Source organism: Panthera leo, chromosome B2 (assembly GCF_018350215.1).
Source record: "Panthera leo isolate Ple1 chromosome B2, P.leo_Ple1_pat1.1, whole genome shotgun sequence".
Lineage (NCBI taxonomy): Eukaryota > Metazoa > Chordata > Mammalia > Carnivora > Felidae > Panthera > Panthera leo.
In genome coordinates, this window is record NC_056683.1 from 29,753,465 (window position 1) to 29,769,650 (window position 16,186).

Consider the following 16,186-nt stretch of genomic DNA (forward strand, 5'->3'; position numbering starts at 1 on the left):
TTCACTGTGGGAAATGCAAATTATCACCATAATAACAACATGAATGCACCTGAAAACATGCTGTGTGGAAGAACTCAGTCACAAAAGACCATGTGTTGTATGAATCCAATATTAACAGATGTCCATAATAAGCAATTATACAGAGATAGAAAGTAGATTCATGGTTGCCTGGGGCAGGGGGAAAGGAGATGGGAGAAATGGGGAGTGACAGCTAATGAGTACTAGGTTTATTCTAGGGGTGATGAAAATGTTCTAAAATTGGTTGTTGTGATAGTTGCACAACTCTGTGAATATACTAAAAACGACTCAATTGTACACTTAAATCAGTGATTGGCATATGAATAAGATCTTAGTAAAGCTGTAATAAAAAAACCCGATAATAAGATATATGGTAAATCCACTAGAATCTCTAAGTCACACAGACTGACTGTGAAGAAGTGGTGTCAGGGCAGATGGTGGAGCAGGAGGCCCCAGTAATCCACATCTCCACCTGGATGACAGGTGCACTGGTGGAATCTGTCTGATAGAACTATTCTGGAAATCTGGATTTTATTGAAGGTTTGCAACTTGCGGGGGTGGGGGGTGGGGGGGAGGTGGAAGGCTTGGATGGTAAATTGCAGTTGATTTCAGTCATTTTCAGCCTGGCACCATAGATGAGGCTACCATCCCCTGACCCTAGGCATGTTGCAGGCACCCAGAGTGATTCCTACAGCAGTTTGAACACAGCTTGTGGAAGCTAAGGTGAGCAATTAGGACAGTATCCTCCAAACATTAGGAATAAGTGTTCTTATTGCTGCTTGCTGCTTTTGGTCAAGAGGATGCAGCAAAGATGTAAGCAGACATGTTTGCAACTCCCACCACCAATATGACAAACCCTTTCTCCTCTGGTTGAAGCAACTTCAAGGGTATTTAATGACCTGGGGGCTATCCCCCGCTTCATTTTCCCTTTTTTCCATTTGGTGGGGGGAAGCATATAAGGACTAAGAACATCGAAAGGCAACTGCAAGTACAGGGACATTCAAGTTACACATGCCCAAGGAATGGTACAGTCTCATAAATGATCTGAGACATTCTTTTTTTCCCCCAGCTTCTCTGATTTCTTTTAATTAATTAATTAGTAAATTAATTAATTAATGTATGTTTTTAAAATTTACATCCAAGTGAGTTAGCATATAGTGCAATAATGATTTCAGGAGTAGAATCCAGTGATTCATCCCCTACATATAACACCCAGTGCTCATCCCAACACGTGTCCTCTTTAATTCCCCTTTCCCATTTAGCCCATCCCTCCAACCACAACCACTCCAGCAACCCTAAGTTTGCGTTCTATATTTAAGAGTCTCTTTTGTTTTGTCTCCCTCCCTGTTTTTATATTATTTTTGCTTTCCTTCCCTTATGTTCATCTGTTTTGTATCTCAAATCCCACATCTGAGTGAGGTTATGTATTTGTCTTTTTCTGACCAACTAATCTCGCTTAGCATACTACACTCTAGTTCCATCCACATTGTTGGAAATGGCAAGATTTCATTCCTTTTGATTGCTGAGTAGTACTCCATTGTATATACATATATATACCACATCTTCTTTATACATTTATCTGCTGATAGACATTTGGGCTTTTTACATACTTTGGCTATTGTGGATAGCACTGCTATAGACATTGGGGTGCATGTGTCCCTTTGAAGCAGCACACCTGTATCCTTTGGATAAATAACTAGTAGTGTGGTTGCTGGGTTGTAGGGTACTTCTGTTTTTATTTTTTTAAGGAACCTCCATACTGTTTTCCAGAGTGGTTGCACCACTTTGCATTCCCACCAGCAATACAAAAGCGTTCTTCTTTCTCCACATCCTTGCCAGCATCTGTCATTGCCTGAGTTGTTAGTTTTAGGCATTCTGGCTGGTGTGAGGTGATATCTCATTGTGATATTGATTTTTATTTCTCTGATGATGAGTGATGTTGAGCAATTTTTCATATGCTGTTAGCTATCTGGATGTCTTCTTTGGAAAAGTGTCTATTCATGTCTTGTGCCCATTTCTTCACTAGATTATTTGTTTTTTGGGTGTTGAGTTTGATAAGTTTTTTATCAATTTTGGATTCTGGCCCTTTATCTGATATGTCATTTGCGAATATCTTCTCCCATTCTTTCAGTTGCTTTTTAGCTTTGCTGATTGTTTCCTTCACCATGCAGAAGCTTTTTATCTTAATGAGGTCCGAATAGTTCATTTTTGCTTTTGTTTCCCTTGCCTCTGGAGACATGTTGTGTGAGAAGTTGCTGTGGGTGAGGTCAAAGAAGTGTGGAGTGAGAATTTGCCTGCTTTCTCCTCTAGGATTTTGGTGGCTTCCTTTCTTACATTTAGGTCTTTCATCCATTTTGAGTTCATTTTTTGTGTATGGTGTAAGAAAGTGGTCCAGGTTCATTATTCTGCATGTCGTTGTCCAGTTTTCCCATTTGCTGAAGAGACTGTCTTTATTCCATTGGATATTCTTTCCTGCTTTGTCAAAGATTAGTTGGCCGTGTATTCGTGGGCCCAATTCTGAGTTCTTTATTCTATTCCATTGGTCTATGTGTCTGTTTTTGTGCCAGTACCATACTGTCTTGATGATTACAGCTTTGTAGTAGAGGCTAAAATCTGGGATTATGATGCCTCCTGTTTGGGTTTCTTTTTCAATATTACTTTGGCTTTTTGGGGTCTTTTGTGGTTCCATACAAATTTTGGAATTGTTGGCTCTAGCTCTGTGAAGAATCCTGGTGTTATTTTGATAGGGAATGCATTGAATATGTAGATTGCGTTGGGTAATATTGACATTTTGACAATATTTGTTCTTCCAATACAGGAGCGTGCGATATTTTTACACTTTTTGGTGCCTTCTTCCATTTCTTTCATAAACTTTTTATAGTTTTCAGTGTGTAGGTTTTTCAACTCTTTGGTTAGGCTTATTCCTAGGTATTTTATGGGTTTGGGTGCAATTATAAATGAGATCAATTACTTGATTTCCCTTTCTTCTGTTTCTGTATTGGTGTATAGAAATGCAACCAATTTCTGTGCATTGATTTTATATCCTGTGACTTTGCTGAATTCATGAATCAGTTCTAGCAATTTGTTTGGTGGAATTTTTTGGGTTTTCCATATAGAGTATCATGTCATCTGCAAAGAGTGAAAGTTTGACTTTCTCCTTGCCAGTTTGGATGCCTTTTATTTCCTTGTGTTGTCTGATTGATGAAGCTAGGACTTCCAATACTATGTTGAATAATAGTGCTGAGAGTAGACATCCGTGTTGTGTTCCTGACCTCAGGGGGAAAGCTGTCAGTTTTTCCCCATTGAAGATGATATTAGAGGTGGGTCTTTCTTATATGGCTTTTATGATCTTTGGGTATGATCCTTCTGTTCCTACTTTCAAGGGGTGTTTTATCATGAAAGAATGCTGTATTTTGTCAAATGCTTCCTCTGTGTCTATTAAGAGGATCATGTGGTTCTTGTCCTTTCTTTGTTAATGTGATGTATCACATTGATTGATTTGTGGATATTGAACCAGCCCTGCATCCCAGGTAGAAATCCCACTTGATCATGGTGAATAATTCTTTTAATGCATTGTTGGATCTGATTGGCTAGTTTATTTTTGAGAATTTTTGCATCTATGTTCATTAGGGAAATTGGTCTATAGTTCTCCTTTTTAGTGGGGTCTTTGAATGGTTTTGGGGTCAAGGTAATGCTGGCCTTATAAATGTATTTGGAAGTTTTCCTTTCATTTCTATTTTTTTTTTTTTGGAATAGATTCAAAAGAATAGGAACTAACTCTTCCTTAAATGTTTTGTAGAATTTCCCCTGGAAAGCCATCCAGCACTGGACTCTCATTTTTAGGAAGTTTTGATTACGAATTCATTTTCTTTACTGTTTATGGGTCTGTTCAAATTTTCTATTTCTTCCTGTTTAAGTTTTGGTAGATTATATGTTTCTAGGAATTTGTCCATTTCTTCCAGATTGCCCGACTTATTGGCATATAATTGCTCATAATATTCTCTTATTATTGTTTGCATTTCTGCAACGTTGGTTGTGATCTCTTCTCTTTCATTCTTGATTTTATTTATTTGGGTCCTTTCCTTTTTCTTTTTGTTCATTCTGGCTAGGAATTTATCAATTTTGTTAATTCTTTCAACAAACCATCTCCTGGTCTGTTCTACTGTTTTTTTTTTTTTATTATTATTTTGATAGCATTGATTTGTGCTCTAATCTTTATTATTTCCCTTCTTCTGCTGGTTTTTGGTTTATTTACTGTTCTTTTTCCAGCTCTTTAATGTGTAAGGTTAGGTTGTATATCTGAGACCTTTCTTCCTTAAGGAAGGCCTGTATTGCTATATACTTCCCTCTTATGACCACCTTTGCTGCATCCCAGAGGTTTTGGGCTGTGGTGTTATCATTTTCATTCCCTCCGTGTACTTTTTAATTTCCTCTTTAATTTCTTGGTTAACCCATTCATTCCTTAGAAGGATGTTCTTTAATCCCCAAGTGTTCATTGTCTTTCCAAATTTTATCTTGTGCTTGATTTTGAGTTTCATAGCATTGTGGTCTGAAAATATGCAAGATAATTTCTCGATCCTTTTGAACTTGTTCAGGGCTGATTTGTGACCCAGTATGTGATCTATTCTGGAGAATGTTCCATGTGCACTTGAGAAGAATGTGTATTCTGCTGCTTTAAGATGAAATGTTCTGAATATATCCATTAAGTCCATCTGGTCCAGCGTGTCATTCAAAGCCATTGTTACCTTGTTGATTTTCTACCTTGATGATCTATCAATTGTTGTAAGTGGGGTGTCAAAGTCCCCTAATATGATGGTATTATTATCAGTGAGTTTCTGTATGTTTGTGATTAATTGATTTATATATTTGGATGCTTCATGTTGTGGTATAAATGTTTACAACCATTAGATGTTCTTGGTGGATAGACCCCTTAATTATGATATGATGCCCTTCTTCATCTCTTATTACAGTCTTTATTTTAAAATCTAGATTGTCTGATATAAGTATGGCTATTCTGGCTTTCTTTTGGCGACCATCAGCATGATAGATAGTTCTCTATCTCTACTTTCAATTGGAAGGTGTCTTTAGGTCTAAAATGGGTCTCTTGTAGACAGTATATAGATGGATCTTGTTTCTTATCCATTCTGTTCCCTTATGTCTTTTGATTGGAGTGTTTAGTCCATTGACATTTAGAGTAGTCATGTTCTCTGATCCTTTCTAGTCTTTGTTGTTTTTGGTCTTTTTGTTTGTTTGTTTTGTCTTTTCTCCTCGCAGAGAGTCCCCCTAGAATTTCTCGCAGGGCTGGTTTAGTGGTCACAAACTCATTTAGTTTTGTTTGTCTGGGAAACTGTTTATTTTTCCTTTTATGTTGAATGACAGCCTTGCTGGATAAAGAATTCTTGGCTGCATATTTTCCCCATTCAGCACATTGAGTATATCCTGCCATTCCTTTCTTGCCTTCCAAGTTTCTGTGGATAGGTCTGCTGTGAACCTGAACTGGACTTTTCTCCCTTGCTGCTTTCATAATTCTTTCCTTGTCTGTGTATTTTGTGAATTTCACTATGATATGCCTAGTTGATAGTTTTTTGTTAAATCTAATGGGAACCCTCTGTACTTTTTGGATTTTGATGTCTGTGTCTTTCCCCAGGTTAGAAAAGTTTTCCACTATGATTTGCTCCCATAAACCTTCTACCCTTCTTTCTTTTTTTTCATCTTCTGGGCCTCCTATGATTGGGATATTATTCCTTTTTAATGAGTCACTGAGTACTCTAATTCTTATATCATGCTCTTTTGCCTTAGTTTCCCAGCTTCCCAGTCTCTAGCATCAGAACTCTGTGCTCTACCACACTGGGAATCAAGCATCCTTCCATTGTCTCTGGCTTCTTTCCACTCCCTGTTTCTACACTGTCTGTGTCCAAACCATCAGGATGCCAGGTGGCACCTCCTTCCCTAATTTTATTTCAGATGAGGCTGTGTTTCCAAACCCCTCACTTCTGAGGGCCCTGCAGCTTGGAACTGCTCTGACCCACTGGGGGAGGGTCTTGTGGAGCAATGGCCAGATGTCGGTTTGCCCCTTAGGAATGTTCTTGTGATCATGCTGCTATAGGGGCTCAGAGGTTGTGACTAGATGATGGCTTGCTCCAGAATAATTTCATGTGATGTCACAGCAGCAGCATTTCAGGGATTATGGTAGATCACAACACACAACCCATGTCAGGTTTCACCGCCCCTTGGAGTTTTTGTTCCGTTACCAGCAATTGTGTTCTCTGGGCTCTGCTGGGATCTTTGTCTGTAGGTTCTACAGTCTCTACCAAATGCCCTCCTAGCAGGGTATTAGGGAACCGCTTCTCCCTGTGTGGCCCTTGTACCCCTTGGATCTCACTGCCACCTCCTGAGGATTCATCCTGCCCACCAGAGAACTTTCAGGTATTGGACTATGGAATTTCCGATGCTGTTCTGTCCTATTTATAGAGTCCTAATGATATTGAAACCCTCTCCTTTCTCCTTTCTCCATTTCTTGTTCAGGCAATTGTGGGTGCTTCCACTCTTTCTCTTTATCTCCAGCTACTTTTGGGAGGAGTGCCTTAGCTGTACTCTCCCCCCTTTCCCTGTCCTCTCTCCACAAATACCATTCCCTATACTCTGTGGCTTCTCTTTCCCCCAGTTCATCTCTCTGTGCCATGTACCTACAGAGTTCTGTGTTTCAAGTTATGCAGATTGTTGTGTTAATCCTCAGATCAATTTTCTAGTTGTACAAATTGATTTGATGCTTATTTAGCTGCATTTTAGGGATGAAAGAAGACAAGAACTTCCATGCTGCCCTGCTTTCTTGGCCCCTCCTTGATCTGGGACTTTCTTAAGTTTACACCTTATGTTAATTCCTGGCACAGAGACACTCTACACAACAGAATGACCAAAACACAAAAGCAAAAAACAGCAACCAAAAAACTCTGCATACTCTGGGGAAAGGGAGAGTCTGATTTCCATAGTTATCACATAAGATCAAATGTCCGGTTTTCAGAAAAACCAAAATAACAAGGCATACAAAGAAACAGGAAAGTATGACCCATTGAAAGAAAAAAAAATCAATCTTTGCGAAAGAACAGATGGCAAACCTACTAGACAAAGACGTTAAGGCAATGGTCATACAGATGTTTAAGCTGAAGTTGAGAGATGGAGACTTGGAGCTCCCAATGCTTGACTCTCCAGAAAAACAACAAAAACAAAAAATTAATGTAAAAATATGACAGTAAACAAACAAATAAGTAGGGTATACCCTTGCTTCTATAATTTTTTTAATTTTATTTTTGAGAGAGAGAGAGATAGACCATGAGTGAGGGAGGAACAGAAACAGAGGGAGACACAGATTCTGAAGCACAGAATCTGTCAGCACAGAGCCTGACTTGGCGCCCAAACTCACGAATTGCGGAGATCATGACCTGGGCTGAGTCAGGTGCTTAACCAACTGAGCCACATGGGCATCCCCATCCTTGTTTCTATAAAAGCATCAATGCAAAAATAAATAAATAACCACAAGTTGATGACAATGGCTTTGGGAAAGCTCTGGACTATCGCAAGGAAATAGAAGAACCCTGTGGAGCACAAAAATCAAGGACTGATGCATAGAAATGCACGGGGAACATTTTTCCTGTGTCACCCCATACTTCAGTCTGGAGCAGCTCAGTACTAAGAAAAATGCTCCCTGGAAGATTTCACCTGCAGGGAGAAGAGAACATGAGGACTCCAGCCAGCCTGCTCACCTGTACATCTGCACCCTTTACTACCAAGGACCCCCACATTTTGACCAATTGCTAAACCCAGCTGATAGAGCTGCCTGGAGCCCCTGCCACTTCATCTCCTTCCCAGCACTGGAGCTCTCGCTGTGGTGAGACCTGTCCCCAGGAGCCCAAGTCCCTGCTCTGCTCCAATTTCTGGGATTAGGATACCACAGAACCTCACTATCTACAAGGGCTAGAGATGCAGCTGCACTGTGCTCCACTCCTTGCTCTAGAGTTGGAGGTTTGACCTACAAATTAACCAGGGCCATGTAGCTGCTATTCTACACCCCTCCCCCTGAGTCCTGAATGGGAGGATTGACCTATATAGGTGCTCTGTGCACCACTCCATGCACCTAAATTGGGGATTTGACCCACCATCATTATGTTGCTACTGCTCTGTGTCCTGCCTACTGGGTCTTGAGTCACAGCTTTGACCCACCATCACCGGGACCATAGTGTTAATGCTTTGTGTCCCACCTACAGGACCTAAGGTGAGGTTTTGACCCACCCCCCCATCACTGAGGTATGCTCTTCTGGGCCATGTCCCTTGAGTCTCAGGCATTCCCATACCCTGTTAGCTCTGGGCCTTTGCCACTGCTGTGTCCTGCTCCTTCCCTAGAGCTTGAGTCACTACTGTAAGCCACAGAGTATCTGGTTATGTGGGTGATCTTCTCATGCCCAGACTTCAGACCCTGGAGCCATTGCCACAGAAATAGCTCCTGGGTCCCAGGCTCCCAGTTCTCTCTTGGTTCTGTACACCTCCAAGACTGAGACCCCAGCTCCACTGCACTCTGAGTGTCAGCACACCAGACCTGGTACTGGAAGGAATCCCCTTGACTACAACTTCTCCCCACAGACAATAAGAGGGGAAGACTCTAGCAGCCTTCTACTGAGGACCCCAATGGTCCCAGTTTCCACTGCCATCACAGACAGGTGACAGCCATACCAACAAAGGACCCCACTTGGTCTTTGTAGATGTTGATCTCAGCTGATGGAGCGGCACACAGACTAAACCATTGCCCCTTTCCCAGAACCGAAAGGCTGCATCCACTCAGACAGTATTCTTACACCACCTTCTCATGAAAGTCTTTCCCACTGATGCCAGTCTGAAAAGGCTGGAAGACATCACTACTCCTTCAATACATACGCATGAACAGAAATCCCCAAAACACTAAAAACCAGGGAAGTAGGACACACCAAAGGAACACAGTCATTTTCCAGCATCTGATCCCAAAGGTATGGAGATCTGTGAGTTACCTTAAAAAGAATTCAAAATGCTTATTTTAAGGAAGCTCACAAGATTGAAGATATTAACACAGAAACCTTACAGGCCATGAGAGTGGGTTTGATATATTGAAAGTGCTCAAATAAAAACTGCTAAACAAGAATATTTTACCCAGGAAAACTGTACTTCAGAAATGAAGGAGCGGTGAAATTTCCCAAACAAAATCCAAGGATGTTCATCTCCACTAGACCTGTCTTACAAGAAATGCTAAATGGATTTCTTCAAACACAAAGGAAAAGACACTAATGACATGATAACATATGAAAGTATGAATTCAATGGTAAAGGTAAATAAATACTCAAAGTCACAATACTCTAGTACTGTATGGTGAAGGGTAAATCATTTTAATTCTACTACAAAGGTTAAAAGACAAAACTGTTAAAAATAACTATGGCTATAATACTTGGTTAATGAGTACACCATAGCAAACCATGTAAATTATTCCATCAACAACATAAAATGTGGACGAAAGAATAAATGTGTAGAGGTTTTTTATGCAACTGAAGTTAAGTTGATATCAGCTTAAGACAGAATATGAGGACTGAAGGATGGAGTATGAAAGCGTCATGGTAACCACAGAACAGAAACCTATAGTAGATACACAAGAGATAAAGAGAAAATAACCAAAGCATCATACTACAAAACATCAGCGATTCACAATGGAAGGCAGAAGGGAGGAAGAAAGCAACAAAGGAACTACAGAAAAAAATTAATAGTAGGTTCTTACCTATCAACACTAAGTGTGAAAAGGCTCAATCCTCCCATGAAAAGATATAGAGTGACTGAGTAGATTAACAAAAGCCTGTTGCCTACAAGGGACTTACTTCAGTTTTAAGGACACTCATAGACTCAGAGTGAAGGGACAGATAAAGTATTCCATGCAAGTGGAGAGCAAAAGAGTTCAGGAATAACTAAGATCACACAAAAGGTGTAAACAAAGAAGCGTTCTTATATAATCACAAAAAGGGTCAATTCACCATGAGGAGATAATAGTTGTAAATATGTATGTATCCCAAGTCAGATAACCTACATATATTAAGCAATCATGAACAGACTGCAAAAATAGACAGCAATGCAAAAATAGTGGGGCTTCAATACCTCGCTTTCAACAATGGACGATCATCCAGACATAAAATCATAAGAAAATATTATACTTGAACTAGAGCTCTAACAGACACATACAGAATATTATGTTGAACAGAAGCAGAATACACATTCTCCCCAAGGGCACACAGAACACTATTCTGGATAGCTCATATTGTAGATCATGAAAGGAGTCTTGACATATTTAAGAACATTGAAATCCTATTAGTATCTTTTCCAACCACAATGGTATGATACTAGAAATCAGTAACAATAGCAGAACTGGAAAAGTAACAAATATTAAACAACACATACCTGAATAACCATGGGTCAAAGCCTAAATCAAAAAGGAAATTAAAAAGTATGAGATAAACAAAAATGGAAACAGAGCATATCAAATTCCAAGAGATGTAGCAAAATCAGCAGTTAAGAAGAAAGTTTATAGCAATAAATGCCTATGTTAAGAAATATCACAAATAAACAATCTAACAATACACCTCAAGGAACAAAGAAAGGAAGAACAAACTAAGCCCAAAGTTAGTAGAAGGATGAAAATAATAAATATCTGAATGGAAATAAATGAAATATTAACTAAAATCACATTAGAAAAGGTCAGTGAAATGAAGAGTTGGTTTTTTGAGAAGATAAATAAAATTGACAAACCATTAGATGCACTAAGAAAAAAATGGAGGTGATTCAAGTGAGTAAAATTATAAACAAAAATACAGAACTGATTCCACAAAAGTACACATGATCATAAGACTATACCAAGACAATATATGGCAACAAATATTTTGGATCACCTAGACATACTAAAACATAAAAGTCAGAAAGACTGAATCATGAAAAAAAAAAATAGAGAATCTGAATAGACCAATTACTAGTAGGAGATTGAACCAAGAATAAAAAATTTCCCAACACAGGAAAGCCCCCAGGTGACTTCACTGGTGAATTCTATTAAACATAAAGGAGAATTAATACCATTTTTCTCAAAATCTTCTAAAATATTAAAGAGGAAGAAATACTTCCAAATTCACTCAATAAAGCCAACATGATCCCCGTAGCAAAGCCAGACAAATAGACTACAAGAAAAGAAAATTACAGCCAATACCACAGATGAATAAAGATGCCAAAATTCTCAACAAAATGCCAGCAATACAAATTCAAAAGCTTTTTAAAAGGAATATATACCAAGATCAAGTGGGGTTTATGCCTGGGGTGATGAAAACTCTCAATGACTAGGATATAAAAGGAATGTACCTCAACATAATAAAGGTCATAATGCCAAGCCCACAACTAACATCATCTCAGTGAAAAGCAAAGGCCTTTGCTCCAAGATCAGGAACAAGACAAGGATGCTCATTCTCACCACTTCTATTCAACATCGTACCAGAAGTCCTAGCCAGAGCACATAGGCGAGGAAAAGAAATAAAAGGCATCCAAACTGGAAAGGAAGAAGGGAAATTGTCACTGTTTGCAGATGATATATATTTTTTTCTTTCAAGATTTACTCTCTTAGCAATATTCAAATATACAATACAGTATTGTTAACTATAGTCACCATGCTGTACATGACATCCCCACAGTTTCTTTTATAACTGGAAATTTGTACCTTTCGACCCCTTTCACCTGTTTCACTCATCCTTTCACTCCCACCTCTGGTGACGACAGATCTGTTCACTGTAATCATGAGCACAATATTTTGTTTCTTTTTTGAAGGGTGTTGTTTGTTGGTTGTTGTTGCTGTTTTTAGGTTCCTATGTAAGTGAGATGATGTGGCTATTCATCTTTTGCTGTCTGACTTATTTTACTTAGCATGATGTCCTCAGAGTCCCTCCATGTTGCAAATGGCAAGATTTCCTTCTTTTACATGGTTGACTAATATTCCATTTTAGATTGTTTCCATGTGTTGACTATGATATAATCTTATATATAGAAGATCCTAAAGTCTCCCAACAACACCAGCAACAACAAATGTTAGCACTAATAACAAATTCAGTGAAGTTGCAGGATTTGAAATCAATATATAAGAATAAGTTATGTCTATATTCTAACAACAAAATATGTAAAAGAGAAATTCAAAAAGCAAACCATTTAGAGTAGCATCAAAAAACAACAAAATACTTAGGAATATATTAACCATTGAAAGACATGCACACAAAAAACTAGAAGACTCTGATGAAAAACATTTAAGAAGAGACAAATAAATGAAAACATACCCAATGTTAATGGATTGGAAGAATTAATACTGTTAAATTATCCATAGTGTCAAAGTGATCTGCAGATTCGATGCAATCCCAAACAAAACCGCAATGGCAGCTTTCAAAGCAATAGAAAACACTATTCCAAATATCATATGGAAGCACAAAAGACCCTGAATAGCCTAAATAATGTTGAGAAAGAACAACAGATCTAGAGGCATCACAGTTCCTGATTTCAAACTACATTACAAAGCTGCAGCAATCAAAACAGTGTGGTATTGGCATAAAAGCAGGCATATAGAACAATGGAACACAACACAGAGCCCAGAAAACCCACATATATGGTAAACTCATCTTTGTCAAGGGTACCAACAACACGCAATGGGGAATGAATAGGCTCTTCAGTAAAAGGTGATGGAAAACTGGATATCTGCATGCAGATGAATGACACTGCATTTATATCATACATCACTGACAAAAATTAACCTGAATGGATTAAAGACTTACATATAGGAAGTGAAACTGTAAAACTCCTAGGGAAAAAATAGGGAAAAAAGTCCATGTCATTGGTATTATCAATGATTGTGAGGATATGATACCAAAAACACAGGGCACAAAAGCTAAAGTAAACAAGTGGGACTACATTAACTGAAAATCTTCTACACAGCAAATAAAATCACCAATAAAATGTTGAGGCAACTTACAGAATGGGAGAAAACAATTGCCACCCATTAGCTGATAAGAGGTTAATATCCAAAATATATAAGTAACACATAGAAATCAAGGAGAAAAAGCAAGAAACAAAATTTACTTTTACTATTCAGCAGACCAGAATAGACATTTTTTTCCTTCTCTATCAAATTTATTTATTTATTTATTTTTTCAACATATGACGTTTACTGTCAAATTGGTTTCCATACAACACCCAGTGCTCATCCCAAAAGGTGCCTTCCTCAATACCCATCACCCACCCTCCACTCCCTCCCACCCCCCATCAACCCTCAGTTTGTTCTCAGTTTTTAAGAGTCTCTTATGCTTTGGCTCTCTTCCACTCTAACCTCTTTTTTTTTTTCCTTCCCCTTCTCCATGGGTTTCTGTTAAGTTTCTCAGGATCCATATGAATGACACCATATGGTATCTGTCTTTCTCTGTATGGCTTATTTCACTTAGCATCACACTCTCCAGTTCCATCCACGTTGCTACAAAGGGCCATATTTAATTCTTTCTCATTGCCACGTAGTATTCCATAGTGTATATAAACCACAATTTTTTTTTATCCATTCATCAGTTGATAGACATTTAGGCTCTTTCCATAATTTGGCTATTGTTGAGAGTGCTGCTATAAACATTGGGGTACAAGTGCCCCTATGCATCAGTACTCCTGTATCCCTTGGGTAAATTCCTACCAGTGCTATTGCTGGGTCATAGGGTAGGTCTATTTTTAATTTTTTGAGGAACCTCCACACTGTTTTCCAGAGTGGCTGCACCAATTTGCATTCCCACCAACAGTGCAAGAGGGTTCCCATTTCTCCACATCCTCTCCAGCATCTATACTCTCCTGATTTGTTCATTTTGGCCGCTCTGACTGGTGTGAGGTGATATCTGCGTGTGGTTTTAATTTGTATTTCCCTGATGAGGAGCGACGTTGAGCATCTTTTCATGTGCCTGTTGGCCATCCGGATGTCTTCTTTAAAGAAGTGTCTATTCGTGTTTTCTGCCCATTTCTTCACCGGACTATTTGTTTTTCGGGTGTGGAGTTTGGTGAGCTCTTTATAGATTTTGGATACTAGCCCTTTGTCCGATATGTCATTTGCAAATATCTTTTCCCATTCCGTTGGTTGCCTTTTAGTTTCATTGGTTGTTTCCTTTGCTGTGCAGAAGCTTTTTATCTTCATGAGGTCCCAGTAGTTCATTTTGCTTTTAATTCCCTTGTTTTTGGGGATGTGTCAAGTAAGAAATTGCTGCGGCTGAGGTCAGAGAGGTCTTTTCCTGCTTTCTCCTCTAGGGCTTTGATGGTTTCCTGTCTCACATTCAGGTCCTTTATCCATTTTGAGTTTATTTTTGTGAATGGTGTGAGAAAGTGGTCTAGTTTCAATCTTCTGCATGTTGCTGTCCAGTTCTCCCAGCACCATTTGTTAAAGAGACTGTCTTTTTTCCATTGGATGTTCTTTCCTGCTTTGTCAAAGATGAGTTGGCCATAAGCTTGTGGGTCTAGTTCTGGGGTTTCTATTCTATTCCATTGGTCTATGTGTCTGTTTTTGTGCCAATACCATGCTGTCTTGATGATGACAGCTTTGTAGTAGAGGCTAAAGTCTGGGATTGTGATGCCTCCTGCTTTGGTCTTCTTCTTCAAAATTACTTTGGCTATTCAGGGCCTTTTGTGGTTCCATATGAATTTTAGGATTGCTTGTTCTGGTTTCGAGAACAATGCTGGTGCAATTTTGATTGGGATTGCATTGAATGTGTAGATAGCTTTGGGTAGTATTAACATTTTGACAATATTTATTCTTCCAATCCATGAGCATGGAGTGTTTTTCCATTTCTTTATATCTTCTTTAATTTCCTTCATAAGCTTTCTATAGTTTTCAGCATACAGATCTTTTACATCTTTGGTTAGATTTATCCCTAGGTATTTTATGCTTCTTGGTGCAATTCTGAATGGGATCAGTTTCTTTCTTTGTCTTTCTGTTCCTTCATTATTAGTGTATAAGAATGCAATTGATTTCTGTACATTGATTTTGTATCCTGCAACTTTGCTGAATTCATGTATCAGTTCTAGCAGACTTTTGGTGGAGTTTATCGGATTTTCCATGTATAATATCATGTCATCTGCAAAAAGTGAAAGCTTGACTTCATCTTTGCCAATTTTGATGCCTTTGATTTCCTTTTGTTGTCTGATTGCTGATGCTAGCACTTCCAACACTATGTTAAACAGCAGCGGTGAGAGTGGACATCCCTGTCGTGTTCCTGATCTCAGGGGGAAAGCTCTCAGTGTTTCCCCATTGAGGATGATGTTAGCTGTGGGCTTTTCATAAATGGCTTTTATGATCTTTAAGTATGTTCCTTCTATCCCGACTTTCTGGAGGGTTTTTATTAAGAAACGTTGCTGAATTTTGTCAAATGCCTTTTCTGCATCGATTGACAGGATCGTAAGGTTCGTATCTTTTCTTTTATTAATGTGATGTATCACGTTGATTGATTTGTGAATGTTGAACCAGCCCTGCATCCCAGGAATGAATTCCACTTGATCATGGTGAATAATTCTTTTTATATGCTGTTGAATTCGATTTGCTAGTATCTTATTGAGAATTTTTGCATCCATATTCATCAGGGATATTGGCCTGTAGTTCTCTTTTTTTACTGGGTCTCTGGTTTAGGAATCAAAGTCATACTGGCTTCATAGAATGCGTCTGGAAGTTTTTTTTCCATTTCTATTTTTTGGAATAGCTTGAGAAGGATAGGTATTATCTCTGCCTTAAACGTCTGGTAGAACTCCCCTGGGAAGCCATCTGGTCCTGGACTCTTATTTGTTGGGATATTTTTGATAACTGATTCAATTTCTTCGCTGGTTATGGGTCTGTTCAAGCTTTCTATTTCCTCCTGATTGAGTTTTGGAAGAGTGTGGGTGTTTAGAAATTTGTCCATTTCTTCCAGGTTGTCCAATTTGCTGGCATATAATTTTTCATAGTATTCCCTGATAATTGCTTGTATCTCTGAGGGATTGGTTGTAATAATTCCCTTTTCATTCATGATTTTATCTATTTGGGTCATCTCCCTTTTCTTTTTGAGAAGCCTGGCTAGAGGTTTATCAATTTTGTTTA